The sequence below is a fragment of the Pogona vitticeps genome, chromosome 2 (genome assembly GCF_051106095.1).
Source record: "Pogona vitticeps strain Pit_001003342236 chromosome 2, PviZW2.1, whole genome shotgun sequence".
NCBI classification, from domain to species: Eukaryota; Metazoa; Chordata; class Lepidosauria; order Squamata; family Agamidae; genus Pogona; species Pogona vitticeps.
The window spans coordinates 10,799,793-10,817,083 of record NC_135784.1 but is presented as its reverse complement, the minus strand read 5'-3'; the positions used below and the strand labels follow the sequence as shown (position 1 = coordinate 10,817,083).

Sequence of the window (17,291 nt, the reverse complement as noted above, 5' to 3'; positions counted from 1 at the left end):
ACCACCCACCTACCCACTGCCAGCCAGCCATCCAGCCCGGGAGACGCCCAGGCTCCTTGGACGGCGAGCGGCGGGAGGAGGGCTCGGAGGCAGGCAGCTGCCCGAGGCAGGAAGGGGCACATGAGCCAGCCAACCCCGGATGCCCAGTCTCTTGGCGGGACGCAGATGGGGCGAGGGGGTCTCTGGTGCGCCGCCCCCCATCCAGCCGCTGCCACTCTGATCCCAGTTGGGCGCCTCCTCCTTTGCAGCACCTCCCGCAGCGACGGCTCTCTGGCTTGGCACCCCAGAGGTACGTGCTGGGATCAGGGCCAGGCCCTTTGACCCTCCTTCCCTCCCTCCTCCCAAGGCACCAATCCAGAGCGCCCCTGCTCCCCCGCCATCCCCTATTTATGCAGGAGCTCTGGGGATAGCGTGTGGCACCGATCAGCTGTTTAAAAGCATTGCTTTGACATGATTGGTTCCCCAAGCAGGGAACCGATCATCGCACAGCGAAATTCCCCCATAGGGAACATCGCAAAGTGATCACAAAAGTGATCGCAAAATCTTCATCGCAAAGCAATTTCATCGTTAAACGGGGCGCCCGTTAAGCGAGGCACCACTGTAATCCTGCTTCAGGATACTTGGACAGATAAGGAAATTAGGGTTGATGGCTACTATTCCTATAGTACAATATCCAGGGCTGGGCCCGGGAGGCTGAAAGAAGACCTATGTACATTGGTTTCCCTTAAACGAGGGTCCTGGAGGTGAACAGAGGTGTGGAGCAGATTACCCACAACTCTCCAGAGACAGCAAGGCAAATTTTGCCAGCTCTCAACTGGCAGCAATGGATTGGCAACTGAGTCTCCAAATTTTGAATGGGTCTACCACAGGAGATTACCCTGGAGAGTTCACCTTCATGGCTGGTACAAGGTGCAGCCCCATAGATTACATTTTGGTCGGCAATAACATATTAAAAGCAAAGCAAAGCATGCTGTTTATATACAGCCCCATAATGCTTCAAGCACTCTCTGGGTGGTTTACAAGTTAATTATGCAGGCAACACATTGCCCCCCCCAGCGAGCTGGGTACTCATTTTGCCGACCTCAGAAGGATAGAAGGCTGAGTCAACCTTGAGCCGGCTACGTGGGATTTGAACCCCAGGTCGTGAGCACAGTTTTAGCTGCAGTACAGCGGTTTAAGTCACAAATCTCCAAGTCCTCCAAGACCTGAAAGAGTGAATACTTACCTCTTCTTTTAAATATGGCTTTAGCCTCCCACCTAGTTCATCTTAAAAAGCTGCCCAAAATAAACATTGAACCCTCCAGTCAGGACCCAGCTAATTACAGACCTATTAGTCTACTAAGTATAATTTGCAAACTCTATGCCAGTTACCTTTTATAAAAACTTAAATGTTGGGTCGACCAAGAAAATTTGATCACAGAGGAAAAGGCAGGATGTAGGGAGGGAAGGTCTACACTGAATCAGGTTATGATAAAGCAACATCTTTATGGAGAGAGTTGGTAGTTTTAAATTTCTGGGTACTTACATCTCAGAGGACCTCTCATGGACTATAAATGCCAACATGCTAATAAAGAAGGCACAGAAGAGCCTGTATTTCCTGAGAATGCTCGGGAAGTTAAATTTATCACAGCATTTACTTCTGTCCTACTACCGTAGCACCATTGAGAGTGTCCTAACTTATGGCATTCTGGCATGGTTTGGGAGTAGCTCTGTAGCGGACAAAAAAGCTCTACAGAGAACCATTAAAATTGCCCAGAATATCATCGGGCTCCATCTACCAACCCTGGATGACATCTTCACATCCCGCTGTCTGAGGAAGTCACACAGCATCCTGAGAGACTCTTCCCATCCTGCTTATAACTTTTTTGAACTGTTACCGTCTGGCAGAAGATATAGAACAATTAAGACTCGGACCACAAGTTTTCTAAATAGTTTTTATCCTAGAGCTATAATTGCAATTAATAATGAGCTTAAAGACCACCAGTAGTGAATAATTAGTTGGACTGTGTTACTTGGCCTGAGGTGTAGATGTTTGTATTTTTAGTGGGGGAGTGTTTGGGGAATGTTATGTGTGTGCATGTGTCTGGTCTCTGGGTGTCTGTGAATTTCGTTGTATGGTATACTGTGTATATACTTACAATGACAATAAATTATATTATTATTATTATTATTATTATTATTATTATTATTATTATTATTATTATTATTATTATTATTATTATTATTATTATTATTATTATTATTATTATTATTATTATTATTATTATTATTATTATTATTATCTGATAGAAAAATATGGGGCAGGCAATACAGGGACATTGTATGCAGTCTTTATAGATCTAAAAACAGTCTTTGGCTCCATCTCAAGGGTAAAACTGTGGGAGAAGCTTGAGGGCACATCCATTGATCGTAGGCTGCTATACTTGATCAGAGTATTATATACGAACACATCACTCATGTTGAGATGCTCTGCAAATGGGCATTATTCCAACCTGATTCCTACTCACAAAGGGGTAAAACAGGGGTGTGTCTTGGCACCCATTCTGTTTAACATTTATATCAATCGTTTGGTAATTCATTAATACACCTGACTCACATCCCCCACCTCTAGCAAACCACAAGGTGCCTCTACTCTTCTACGCAGATGATAAAGTAATTTAATCTAGAACCCCAGTGTGTGATGAGCAGTTTCAGCCAGTTCTGTGACGATAATCAGCTAGAGCTTAGCTATCTCGAAACCAAGGTTGTATCATTTGGCAGGAGACCTAAAAAGGGTGTCGAGAATTAATGGACATAGGATTGAACAGGTAACTGCTTATAAATGCCTGGCGGTTATGCTGCACTCAACTGGGACATGGACAGTTGATCATGAACAAGTAGCTTCAGTGGGTCATCAGTCGGCCCAGGTTGCTGCAAAATTTGCATGAACTAAAGGTGATTACATCACCGTGGCAATCAAATTATATGAAGCCAAAGCCCTGCCCCAACTATTATATGGGACCTTATTGGGCCCTCCTTCCTCTAGCTTCGCCTCATTGGAATGAGTTCAATCAAAATTCCTAAGGTCCATTTTCCGGGTCTCTAGTCATGCATCCAAAGCTAGTCTATGACCGGAGACAGGCAGTTTTACTTTCCTCCATTAACCTCTGGCTCAAACTCAATCACACAACATCAGATTTAGCATCCTTGGTCCTACGTGACAACTTCCAATCTTCTTGGACTAAGATGGTACAAGCAAAGCTGAGACACCTGGGATTTCCCCCAGAAGCTGTTCTGGCTATGGACATAAACCATGCAAAAATCGCCATGAGACAAAGAGTACGGGACACAGAGAGACAGCGCCATATTCATCAATGCCCCAACTTCTTAGCGGCAGGAGTTTGCAGTCGAGCAAGCCACATACCTCTCACTAGTAGAAATCCCACACTTTGTATACTCTGTTTAGTTTTGCTGGTCTTTGACAGCAATAAATTTGATTGTACTTATGTTTCCAGAAAATTAGAAAGGAATCCCTAAAAATTTATTAAAAAGGAAACAAATATTTGAATTAAATGATTGTTTAGCAAAAATGAACAAGGAAGGGGGAAAGGACAGTGTTAGAAAGGAAGAGTATGTGATGCAGCTAGATTATTGGACGTGAGAACAGGTAAAGAGCAGTTAGTGGTAGATGCCGGGAACTGACAAAGTCTGCAAAAATTATTATTCAGAGGGCGAAGAGAAAGGACGGGTCCATGAAATGAATGGGATGTAGAATTTATAAAATGCTGTTATGGGTAGGGAAAGATCAGGAATTTCTGAAAACAGGATAGGAAGCGGAGATAGTCAGGGAAATAGGTACTGAGGGAATAGAAATGTAGAACTCCAGGGCTAGAAGGGAAGTAAACTCCCAACCTCTGGCTCCAGAGTGAGACACTTAGATATCTAAACCAATGTGTATGGAAAGAGGGGGGGAAATTCTCACCACATCTGTGAGAATAAAATGAAAAATTTATACATTGAAATTGAGAAGGTATTTGACCTCCGTGAAATTAATTATTACAAATTCTAAAGGTTGCGTATTACAGTAGTACGTTGGTTAATGAAATCAATGTGTCCCTCAGGACATTACGTCATGCGAAAAATACATAAACTGGAACGTGGATTGCCATAGCAACAGTGGCAAGCGCTACAAACCTTCAGACGCAGGGAAATTTCCTTCACAAAGCGAAAGAAATGGGAAAAAAGCAATGCAAAGTGAAGCATTGTTTCAAACTAATTTTTGTTCATAAACCAGAAATTATGTAAATCGAGGCATACGTAAACCGAGATACTACCGTACCTCAAAGGTAGCGTTCGCGGAACTGCTACCTGTTCCACACACGGGGCCAGCTAGGGGTCTCAATGCGTCGTTCACGCTTGTCTATGTATCATACACTGCACATTTCTGAGACTTATAGGACCAACCTCAGGGTATAAAGGTGGTAGTTTTGTGCCCAGATGGACTCCCTGACCATGATCATTGTCTCTTTACGGACACAGGATCGTTACACATGTCGCTACCAACAACGTCGGGAAATGTAACTGCAAGGTTCTGGAAGCCAAATTTAGGTTGTTAGGGAGGAAGCTGAAAGACAGGACCTCAAAGGTAGAGTTTTTGGAAATGCTACCTGTTCCACGAGAAGGAACTCCTCATCCCTGTGGAATGAGGGTGGAGAGGGTAGAGAACAACAAAGTGATGGTAGTGTAGGAATTAGGAATGGGAGCGTGATGGGACAGGATTGTTGGTCCACTGGAAGGAGAGATAAAGGACGAGAGAAATCAGAGAGGTGTCCAAAAGGGACAAGACTGTAATTATGGGGAACCCAAATACTCCTCACATCAACTGGGTCAATGTGTGCTCGGGTCTAGAAAGAGTGACCAGGTTTCTTGACTTGCTAAAGGACTGTGCCTTGGAGCAGTTTCTAATGGACTCCAACAGAGGAGACGTGACTCTGGCTCTATTATCGTGTGGTAGTCAGGACCTGGTTAGGGACGGGAATGTCACTGATTTGCTAGGGAATCGTGACCATACTGCCACCTCTTTCGCCTTGCATGTTGGGGGGAAGAGTGTCAAGTAAATCTCCAGAAACAAAACCCTTGATTTATGAAGGGTGGACTTCCCTCAGACAAGGAAGCTAGTTAGAAAGAAGTTGAAAGGGAAGGTTAAAAAAATTATAGAGTGCAGGTCTTGGGGGGTTTCCTGGCTTTTTGGATTTTTTCACCTATTTCTGATGGGTCTTGGGGTGGTTTCCTGGCTTTTAAGATTCCCCCCCATTTCTGACAGGTCTTGGGGGGAGTTCTTGGCTTTTTTAATCTCCACCCCCTTCCAAAGGGTCTTCTCGGGTTACCTGGCTTTTTGGACTCCCCCCATTTCGGATGGTTCTTGGGGGGTTTCCTGGCTTTTTGGACCCCCCCAATTTCCAATGGGTCTTGGGGAGGTTTCCTGGCTTTTTGGATTTCCCACCTTATTTTGACGGGTCTTCAGGAGCATTTTGGACTCCCGCTCATTTCCAATGGGTTTCTAGGGTTTTTGGAATTCCCCCCCCCCATTTAGAATGGGCCTTGGAGGGATTTTCCTGTCTTTTTGGATATTTTCCCCCTCATTTCTGACGGGTCTTTGGTGCGTTTCCTGGCTTTTTGGATTTCCCCCCATTTCCGATGGGTCTTGGGGGGTTTCCTGGCTCTTTAGATTCCCCCCCTTTCCAAAGGGTCTTGTGGGGTTTCCTGGCTTTTTGGATTCCCCCCTTTCTAAATGGTCTTGTGGGGTTTCCTGGGTTTTTGGATATTACCCCCTTTTCCAATGGGTCTTGTGGGGTTTCCCGGCTTTTTGGATTTCCCTCCATATCCAATGGGTCTTGAGGGTTTTTCCTGGATTTTTGGAATCCCCCCTTTCTGACCAGTCTTAGGGGGTTTCTTGGCTTTTTTGATTCCCCCCACTTTGGACGTTTTTGAGGGGTTTCCTGGCTTTTTGCCCCCCCTGTTTCTGCTGGCTCTTGGTAGTTTCCTGGCTTTTTGGAGTCCCCCCCATATCTGGTAGGTCTCGGGGGCTTTGCAAGCTTTTTGGATTCCCCCCCATTTCTGATGGGTCTTGGGGGATTTCCTGGCTTTTTGGATTCCCCCCCATTTCCGAAGGGTCTTGTGGGGCTTCCTGGCTTTCTGAATTCTTCCCATTTCTGATGGGTCTTGGGGGGGTTTCCTGGCTTTTTGGAGTTTCCCCCCATTTCCGAAGGGTCTTGTGGGGTTTCCTGGTTATTGGAATCCCCCCATTTCTGATGGGTCTTGGGGTTTTCCTGGTTTTTTACAGTTCCCCCAATATCCGATGGGTTTCAACTTTCCAGGCTTTTTTGATTACCCTCCATTTCTGATGGGTCTTGTGGGATTTCCTGGCTTTTTGGATTTCCTCCCCATTTCCGAAGGGTCTTGTGGGGTTTCCTGGTTTTTGGAATTCCCCCCATCATTTCTGATGGGTCTTGGGGATTTCCTGGCTTTTTAGAGTCCCCCCCATATCCGATGGGTCTCAGTTTTCCAGGCTTTTTGGATTCTCCACACCCCCCCCCACATTTCTGATGGGTCTTGGGGAATTTCCTGGCTTTTGGGTTTTTTCCCCCATTTCCGAAGGGTCTTGGAGGGTTTCCTGACATTTTGAATCCCCCCCCAATTTCTAGTGGTTCCGGGGTGGTTTCCATTTTTTCCGATTCCCCCTCTTTCCAAAGGGTCTTGTTGGGTTTCCTTGGTTTTTGGGTGCTCCCATCCAATATCCAGTAGATTTTGTGGGGTTTCTTGGCTTTTTGGACCAGAAGGGATTGTGACGAGATCCTGAAGCATCTCTCCAAACTGGGAGAATGGGTGGAAAAATGGCAAATACGGTTCAATATGAAAAATTGTAAAGTCCTGCACACTGGGACATAAAATCAAATATTTTTTTTTTAAAAAAAAACAACTGTCCATGATGGATGAGGAAAGGGATCTTGGTATGCTGGTGGATAGCTCGATGAAAGGGCTAACCTAGTATGCGGCGTTAATGGAGCTCAATTCCATGCTCGGGATAATTTAAAAGGGGATTAAAAATAAAACTGCCAACATTGTCATGCCATTGTATAAAAGGCTGGTAAGGCATCACTTGGAGTATTGTGGACAGTCCTGGTCAACGCAGTTCAAAAAAGACAAGAGTGGAGCTTGAAAAGGTGCACTAGAGATCGAGTGAGATGATGACTGGGCTGTGGCCCCTCCCTGATCAGGAAAGGCTATAGCGTTTGGGGCTCTTGAGACTATAGATGGGGGGACGTTACAGAGATCTATAAAATTCTGCAGGGGGTGGATCAAGTGTATAGAGGGAAGCTCTTTTCCCTCTCACAAAATACTAGAACCAGGGGACATCCACTCCAATGGAGTGTTCGGAGAGTGAGAACAGAGGAAAGAAAACATTTCTTTACCCAGCCTGTCGTTAGTCTGCGGAACTCCATGCCGCAGAATGTGCTGGTGACATTCTGTGATGCGTTGAAAAGGGGGGATTGGAGAAATGTCTGGAAGTATAGTCCATCACAGGTGATCAGCCATGATGGGGATGTACAATCCCAGGCTTCGAAGTAAGGGAGCTCAAAAGGCCAGATGCAGGGAAGTGGTATCGGGAGACAAGTCTCTTGTCGTCTCGTGTGCTCCCAAAGGGATCTGGTAGAGCCAATGTGAGATATAGGAGACGGGACAACCCCTTTCAAGATGATCAGAGGGACTTCCTTCCAGGAAAGTCAATATAGGATTGCCACCTAAAGATGATCGGAGAAGAATGAAGGGAGTGTGTTTCTTCATTTCCTTTGTTTCAACAGGTCTGATCAAAGCCCTGCTCACCAAATAAAGCAGCAGCAGCAATAGAAGGAGCGGAAGAAAGCAGAATATTGGCCCAGGTAAAAGTGAAGGAGGATTTTTAACTTTCCAGGAGGCATCGAAGTGTGCTTAACAATGAGGTTCACAAGTGCTCAGAGTCCTGGATGCTCCAATCCAACAAGAAACGTGTTTTATTTTTCCTCTTCCCATAATTTTCTGCTCTTTCCCAAGGGCATCAGGGAACCCCCAGGGATATCCCTGCCTGCCTTCCATCAGCTGACATCTCTTTCAGGCTTGGGAATGAAATCTTGAGAAGTCGAGGCAGAAATGACCCCCCCCACTTCTTACATCATTTTTAATTTCTAAATTTGGAATCACTCCCTTGCTCGCCCCACACAGAGGACTGTGGTGAACAGGAGAGAAGAGGATGGAGCCAAAAGATAAGCAGAGAACAGACGCAAACAGGAAAAGAGAAAAGAGAGAATGTGGAATGGAGGAACCTTCCCCCACGCAGGGGTGTGGAATTGCCTTCCCAGAGGGGACGACGGGAGGGGGAGAGTGGTGGACTGAGGAGACGCTGCCCTTCTTGCTGGTGTCAGCCTCAAGGGAAGCCCCACATAAAGAGAATTACGGTAGTCTATTCTTGACACTGTGCGTGGACCAATCTGGGGAATGACATTAAAGGAGAAGGGGAGAACAGAAGTGACATTACCTGTTAATCAATTATCATAGAAGTCTGAAGTACAGATGGCTGGTGTAAAGCAAAATGCCCAGTGTGGCATGTCTGTTCAGGGAGGAACCACACCCCAAATCAGGATGACCAAGGTTTCCCTCTTATCAACAGGTCCTGCCCTTGGTGAGCATGGGGTTGGGGTGAGCAAGACTGAGATCTTTAAAAAAACACACAACCTAAATAATATGCAAAGCAAATCAAACACCGCCACTCAGCACATCTTCAGACAGGCAGCGTGGTGTCATGGATGGAGTAAAGAAAAGGTAAAGGTTCCCCTTGACAATTTTTGTCCAGTTGTGTTCGACTCTAGGGGGCGGTGCTCATCCCCGTTTCCAAGCCATAGAGCCAGCGTTTTTGTCCTAAGACAATCTTCCGTGGTCACATGTCCAGTGTGACTTAGACACGGAACGCTGTTACCTTCCCACCGAGGTGGTCCCTATTTATCTACTCGCATTTGCATGCTTTCGGACTGCTAGGTTGGCGGGAGCTGGGACAAGCGACGGGCGCTCACTCCGTTGCGTGGATTCGATCTTACGACTGCTTGGTCTTCTGACCCTGCAGCACAGGCTTCTGCGGTTTAGCCCGCAGCGCCACCACATCCCTATCCATGGATGGAGTACCAGACTGGAAACCAGGAGACCTGGATTCAAATCCCTGCTGGACCAGGGAAACTGAGAGGAGAGAGTGTGTGGCAAGGCTACTTAAGCCACCTGTTGAAATCTCACTTACCTTGCAAATGTTGGAGGGATCTGGGATTTGGTTCTTTGCTTTTGGTCACAAAAACACCAAAGAGAAATCAGCTGAGTCTCACCCCCACCTAGGAGAAAAGAAAAATAGAAAAGATCAGAGTGGAGGCTTACTAGAATGTGCCTTCGTTATGTTTCAATTGAACGGGGCTCCGTCCCCATCTCTCTCTCTTATTCAGGCAGCAGAACAAGAGGAACACAAAATCAGGAAGGCAGGCGTATCTTCCCTCTGACACATGCGATGAAAGCAGCAGCATACAAGATGGGATGTCTCTCACTGTTTATTTAAAATATTTTTATCTTGCTTTTCTCATTAAAAAAGACCCAAGATAGCTTACGTGCATCAGAAAAAGGCAATATTTAAAAGTGAAAAACAGCAAGACAACGAACATTAAAATGAATCAAAGAAAAATTAGTTTTATTCCTGGTCTGGGGAGTAGAAAATTTTATTCTACATATGATGTTCTTAGCCACGTTACTATTCTTTTGATATTTGTCTTAAGTCAAAAGGGAATGTCTCCCTTAATTCAAAATTCTCCCACTATTTATTTACAATATTTGTACCCCGCCTTTCTCATTAAAAAGGACCCAAGGCAGTTTACAAACATTATTAAAAGGCAACATTTAAAAGTTAAAAACAGTAAGTCTGGAAATCTTAAAAAGAATCAAACCAATGCTACACTAAAAATGGTAAACATAATCAACACCTAGAAAACACCAGAGCCCATCACTGTGATGTAGTGGACCGAGGGCTGGACCAGGCCTTCTGTTCTCACAGGACCCTTCCCTATTAGTTATTTTGTCACCTCAAGGATCCCAAAGCAGGGGGCGTCTCCAACGGTGCCCCTCGGCCTCCGTGCCCTCCATGCCAAGGGCCCTGTGTTGTGGGGTTGCCAACCCAAGGCAGGCAGAGTTCAGGTCTCAGGACTTTTCTGGTGTGTTGTCTTCCAACCCCCAACTTTGCTTCGAGCTCACTAAAAAAACTCACAGGGGTTTGGAAAGGCGGCAACCGAGGGTGTGTGTGTGTGTGTGTGGTGTGTGTGTGTTGGTTTCCCCTTGTGTAAAGCAAAGCGTTTCGCCATCCCTTGGTCTGGAACCACCAACCCTTCGGGACCCAAAGAGGAGACCAGTTTTGGACCTGCGGGAAGAAGAACATCCACCAGGAGACCCTTCCGGGGGAGATCTCCCCTTTCAGCCTCCATTTTGAAAGATCCCAAGGAGGAAAGTCCACCCCCTTCTCTCTCTCCTGCTTTCTCTCCCGCCTGCCTTTCCGGGAAAAGACTGTGTGTTCACACAAGCAACACAACAGCACTCTTTCCCCCCCTTGCAGGTGATCCTCAGCTCAGGATCTGGTCTTGAGAGGGATCCGGTTACTCCTCCCTGCCAGATCATCCAGGAATACACACAAACACACACGCACACACACACACAGTGTATGGAAAAGTTCTGGCAGACGTTTTCCCCCCCTTTGGAGGGAAGGTACAGGGAGGACCCCCCCTTCCCTCACAAACCCCACTTCTCCTGTCACCTGAGATGGGGGGATCCTCCACCTCCCGCCTGACCCCCCCAGCGCCGCCCCCCCTTTCCTCTCCGGCCCCACCCGGGATTTTGACCCTTCAAGGGAGGGGGGGGTCTTCGTAGGTCGGAGGGAAGGTCTCCTTCCTTGGTTTGCATCCATCGCTGCTCCCGGGATTGAGGGGGAAGGTCTCCTTAACCCCCCCCACTCTCTCTCTCTCTCTCTCTCTCTCTCTCTCTCTCTCTCTCTCTCTCACACACACACACACACACACACACACACACACTTGCAGGGGCGTCGGTCTCCCTTCCCTTGGGGGGTGAGATCTGGACTCCAGAGATCCTCTCTCCCCCCCTCCGAACCTCCTTTCCCCTTCCTCCGGAAAAACAAAAAATGCCTTGCACGAAGGTCGAGCAAGACAAAGCCCAACCGGGCACCATCGGCAATGCCGGGAGAAGCCGCTCCCCCCCCCTCCCCAGACATGGGCGCTTGCTCTCTCTCTACCCCTGCAAATATTAACAACCCCCACCCCCGATCTGCCCCCCCTCCAGCGCCCACCTCCGTCCCGGTCCCGATCCGGGAGGCGCCCCAAAAGCCCCGCTTCTCTCCTCCAGGCGCCTTTCTTGGGCCGAAGGGGAAGAGGCAGGCGCAGCGATCCCCGCTTCTTCCGGCTCCCGTTCAAAGGGCGTCCAGGGGAGGGGCTCTTCCGTCACCTTCGTAGCTCTAGGTTCCTCCCCTTCCCCCTCCTGCACGAAAAGGGGAGGGAGAAATTGGAGAAAACAACGGGGGGGGGGGGCGTTGAAGGCTCGAAAGAGGAAAATGACGGAGCTTCTCAAGGAAAGACTCAGACGAGACACAAGAGTTCCCGTCACCAGAGTCTGTTCACAAATATTTGAAGAGAGAAAAAGGAGACAAACGAGCAGGGAGTTCAGGCTCTCAGACCGACCCGGATTGTTTCTCTCTCCTTCCAAAGGGAGACCCACAACACCCGAGGAGAAATGACGTCACATCACCATCTTCCATCATCTGTCCTCATTCATCCCATCTGCTCTGTTTGGCTTTTACCACACATCTCTTTTTTCGTTAATAGAATTCCATCGGCATTGCAAGATCAAAGCCTCGACCGCCTCTTCCTTCAAGGGTCCTCCTCGGCCCAGCGCAGACCAGTTTGGCGAATGAAATATTGGGGGGGGATCTGGATCGGGCCCTTCAGTCCTGGCCGCCGGACTTCTCCACTGAATCAGGAGGACGTCCAGAGGCCAGGACTCACCTGCCCAAGAAGCTCAACTTTCCCCACTTCTAGGGGAACAAAACCCTCTGACAAGTCAGAGTTCCCCTCAGCAAAGTCTGTCAGAGGCACCAAAGTTAAGATTGGGCACAATATTCCGGCCTTAGTTGTTGAAAATCTGTTTATGCACTACATGCATCTCTGTACTGCTCACTTAGTGCTTAGCACTACTCTCAGTGTTTTACCGCAGCATAATATATAACGATCATCTAAAAACACAACACGAAACACTTCAAATTTGTTTTCCATTATTTTGAATTCTATCTCCAAAAGTAGTTCAAATTCTTTCCAGCACTGCTTTGGGAAATGCAGATCTTTCTAAGACATATAAGGGATGACATCAAAATAGTGAAATTCTAATAGACCTTTTATATAAAATTTAAAACAGTAATAGCTCACAAACCCAGCAAGCTCAATCACAGGGGAAGCTGGTGGGGGACAGAGTGATTTCCCCCCCTTCTCAATGAATGCACTCTGTCCTGCTTGGTTGCTGATTACATGACCCATTCGTGTTTCTTTTAGCCCCAGATGTGGCATTTTTCCTACCCCCACAGATCAGGTTGGCTGCTTTCCTCTTCTCTTTTCTCCCTACCTTTATTTATCCCCTTTCTCCTCCTCTGACAGAATCATGAACTCTCTTCTCTAACCTTTATACTTGGTCTCACACCCTTTTTCCGGACACCTTCCTCCCCAGTGTACACGTGGGTACAAACTACAAGGTAAATTTGCATATTGAAGAGTTACAAGAATAATTATGTTTAATTACTGATGCTTAACAATTATTATACTTTAGGGCAAACAAGTTTTCATCCTCTTCTGCCATTACAAAATTGTCTATTTGAGCCAAATACAAACATGAAATGTTTCAGAGTTGTTACACTTGCTCGAGGAATTGTGGAAATCCTCATTCTAGGCAGGGCTAAATGGTCTAGAGGGCCTGTATTGTGTGTTGGGCTCATGAGACAGATTAGGGATTCTGTTGGTGTACTGCCCACCCTGCTGCTTACCAACAGTCTCCCTTCCTGAGCTGACGGAGGAGATCTTGGATCTAGTGGTGAGGACTCCCAGACTCTTGGTACTGGGAGACTTCAACCTCCATGCCAAGGCCACTTTATCAGGGGCAGCTCAGGACTTCATGGCCAGCATGACAACCATGGGTTGTCTCAAAATGTCATTGGCCCAACTCATGAGAAAGGTCATACACTTGACCTAGTATTCTCAACGGGACAGGAGGATGGTGGTCTGGATGTGGTGGATATATCTTTGACTCCGTTGTCATGGTCGTTTCCTGGTAAAGTTTAGAATCTCTGCCACTACTACCCTCTGCAGGGGTGGGGGATCAATTATAATTATTTACAATTATAATGATCCACAATTATAATGATCCACAATTATAATGATCCACCCCCAGAGACTTATGGCTCCTGAAGGATTCCTGAATGCTCTAGGGGAGTTTCCAGCTGATATGGTCGGCGTTCCTGTCGAAGCCCAGGTCGCCTTGTGGTACAAGGAGATGGCCCGGGCGGTTGACACAATCGCACCTAGGCGCCCTCTCCCTGCCCGCAGAGCCTATATGGCTCCATGGTACACAGAGGAGCTTCTGGCTATGAAATGGTTGGGGAGATGGCTTGAGCGCAGATGGAGGAAATATCACTGCGACTATGATCAAACACAGCTTAGAGCCCATTATCGGGCCTACTCTGTGGCAATATGGCTGGCGAAACACCAGTATTTCTCCAGTCGTATTGCTTCCTGGGCGTGTTGTCCAGCAGAGCTATTTCGAGTGGTCCAGGACCTTCTGCTCAGTGGCTTGCTGTAATGAATTTGTTACACACTATTCGCAAAGAGTTGGATTCCACTGTTGATGCAGATCCTATGGTTGTGTCCAGTGCTCCGGACTTATGTCATAATTTATTGGATGAGTTCCAGTTGTTACGGCCCGAGGATGTGGACAGGGCGCTTGGATCGGTTTGTGCCACCACTACACAACTCAACCCTTGCCCATCATGGCTAATAAAGAAAACTGCCAGGGGAGTTCGCACCTGGATCCTGGAGGTCATCAACTCTTCATTAAGAGAGGGAGTGGTCCCTGCCCCATTAAAAGAGGCGGTGATTCATCCACTCCTAAAAAACCTAATGCGGACCCAGGTCTAGTGATCAACTATCGACCAATAGCAAACCTCCCTTTTCTGGGCAAGGTGTTGGAACGTGTGGTGGCTGAGACTCTCCTGGATGCTCCAGACTCTCCTGGATGAAACGGATTATCTAGATCCATTTCAATTGGGTTTCAGGCCGGGTTTTGGGACGTAAACTGTCTTGGTCGCCCTGCTTGACGACCTTTGCCGGGAGAAAGACAGGGGCAATGCATTCCTTGGATATCTCAACGGCTTTTGACACCATTGACCATGGTGTCCTTCCGGACAGATTGGCTGAGATGGGAATGGGAGGCACTGTTTTACAGTGGTTCCGCTCCTAACTAGCTGATCGAGTCCAGAAGATGGTGCTAGGGGACAGTAGCTCTGATCTATGGCGGTTGCGTCGTGGGGTTCCTTAGGGCTCTACACTGTCCCCCAAGCTATTCAAAGTTTCAAGTTACACTGCCAGCGCTTGCGGCCCAGGAACGTCACAACGTTAGGGGGGAGAGAGGGAAGGAAGGAAGGAGGGGAGGGGAGAGGAGAGGGGGGCTGCATGACTGCATTGCACCATCCCCATCAATAGGTGGACCCCCTCCCGGCCCCATAAAGCCACCGGAGCCGAAGCTGGCAGCCCCTGCTGTCTGAGATTGCAGCTGCCAGTAAGCGCACTTAGAGCGGGGCTGTGGAGGACAGCTAGGGCTGCCCCCCATGTGGCCCAAACCAAATTTATGTGTGGCCCAAACCAAATTTTCATCTTCTAATGTGGCCCAAGGAAGGTGAAAGGTTGGACACCCCTGCACTAGCACCTTTTCCCAAGTCTGTTCCAATTAACAATTAATTGAGAGAAAAACAAAGATAAAAATCATGAGGTTTGGAGTCTGCCAAGACGAACAAAACTCAGGCAATTAAGGACTCCAGTAGCATAATTGTGGCCCAAAGATATTATGCAGGTTTGCTGCTCAAGAGACCAAACATAAGTTTTTAAGAATTATTGTTTTATTAGAAAAATAAAGTATTCAGAAATATTCAGTTTGTTGCAAAGCATAGCATTCAAGTACAGTGGTGCCCCGCATAGTGAAGTTAATCCGTTCCGGATTAACCGTCGCTATGGCGAAACATCGCTGTACGGAAAGGAAAAAACAATCGGAACGCATTAAACTTCGTTTAATGCGTTCCAATGGGCCCCAAACTCACCGTTCAGCGAAGTTCCTCCATAGCGCAGGCATTTTCGCGCCCTCGGTAAGCGAGGGCAGGGCACGAAAACGCTGTACGTGGCCATTTTGGGCATCCGGCGGCCATTTTGGAACCCCGATCAGCTGTTCCCCCAACATCGCTATGTGAAAAATCGGTAAGTGAAACACTTACCGATCATCATGAAGTGATTTTTGCCCATAGGGGCCATTGGTATGCGATTGCATTTGCGATCGCGAAATCCGCATCAGTATGCGGATTCGTCGTTAAACGGTGCGCTAGTTATTTGAGGCACCACTGTACATTTCCATAAATCAAAGCAGTTAGAACTATAGCAAATTCCAGCTATAAAAATTAAATAACAAACTCTAAAAATAGTTTGAAAGGTAGGCAAGGCTTAGCCCCCCCTTCTTTATATCTTTGCTCTGAACTACATCCTAGCAAAATACTAAACAAATAGCAATAGGAACTCTAAAGTCCGTTCAAAAATCCAAATCAAAAATCATTCTAAAAATACAAGTCTTTCTCTGTCAGCATCCATTTTTCTTTCCATGCTGGAACCACCCTTCTTCTTCACTCTCCACTGACGTAAACCAACCAGGACAAAGGGCTATTTCTCCACTCTCCATCTCCTTTTCTCATGGGACGTGCAGGTGTTGTTGACTATCTTCCTGATGTTGTGTCTCGGCTCTTATCATCTCTGGCCAAGCTTGCTAAATGGAAAATTCCAACTAGCTCTAAGACAAAACAGCTTCTCAAAGCATCTAGTTATGTTACACACAGACCAAGATGGATTCCATCTACACAATTCCATGACTACAAATCCCATTAAGAAATTACATTTTAGCCTCAATAACCTAAACCATGACAACACCAAGCTCTACCTCTCAATCCAGGTGTGGCAGTCACTGTTCTGAACTAGTGCCTGGACTCGATAATGGTCTGGATGAGAGTCAATAAACTGAGGCTCAATTCAGACAAGGCAGAAGTGCTGCTGGTAGGTGCCCCACCAGATAGGTTAAAGGGCCCTTTCCTTGCCTTAGACGGGATTAAAGGTAAAGGTAAAAATTCCCCTTGACAATTTTTGTCCAGTCATGTTCGACTCTAGGGGGCGGTGCTCATCCCCGTTTCCAAGCCATAGATCCAGCGTTTTGTCCGAAGACAATCTTCCGTGGTCACATGGCCAGTGCGACTTAGACACAGAACGCTGTTACCTTCCCACCAAGGTGGTCCCTATTTATCTACTTGCATTTGCATGCTTTCGAACCGCTAGGTTGGCGGGAGCTGGGACAAAGCAACAGGAGCTCACACCGTCGCATGGATTCGATCATATGACTGCTGGTCTTCTGACCCTGCAGCACAGGCTTCTGCAGTTTAGCCCACAGCGCCACCACGTCCCTAGATGGGATTACACTCCCCCTAAATGACAGGGTCCACATTTAGAATTCAAATTTAGATAATACGGAAAATTTAAGATGTACAGTGGTGCCCCGCATAGTGACAATAATCCGTTCCAGGATTAATGTCGCTATCTAGAATCATCGCTATGCGGGGGGGGGAATCCCCATAGGAACGCATTAAACTCCATTTAATGCGTTCCTATTGGGGAAAAACTCACCTTTATGCGGAAATCCTCCATGCGGCCGCCATTTTCGCTGCCCGGTAAGTGAGGAATCTGGGCCAAAACACAGCGGGTGGCCATTTTGCCATCTTCCCTGCTCCAGCCCCTCCCCCTCCCCTCCTTACAGCTGATCGGCGGTGCTCTTAGAAGCTTCCCCAGCAGGTAAATAGGTAGTGGAAATGCACTGGGGAAGCCTCTGAAAGCAGTGCTTTGCTGGGGTGT

At 47.2% G+C, this 17,291-nt stretch overlaps 2 protein-coding genes across 7 annotated transcripts in view; both read right to left on the bottom strand.

Annotated features, from left to right (window-relative positions):
- LOC140703761 (uncharacterized) overlaps positions 1-11,549 on the bottom strand; it is a 343,653-nt gene extending 332,104 nt beyond the window's left edge. Inside the window, exon 1 of the mRNA XM_078387483.1 lies at positions 11,393-11,549. The gene's annotated coding sequence lies outside the window, so the exon portion shown is untranslated. The remainder of the gene's footprint in view (positions 1-11,392) is intronic.
- The window catches only part of LOC140703827 (uncharacterized), a 221,687-nt gene that overhangs the window by 20,835 nt on the left and 183,561 nt on the right, over positions 1-17,291 (bottom strand). For all 6 annotated transcript variants that reach the window (XM_078387637.1, XM_078387634.1, XM_078387632.1 and 3 more), the window contains one exon: positions 9,302-9,389. The gene's annotated coding sequence lies outside the window, so the exon portion shown is untranslated. The remainder of the gene's footprint in view (positions 1-9,301; positions 9,390-17,291) is intronic.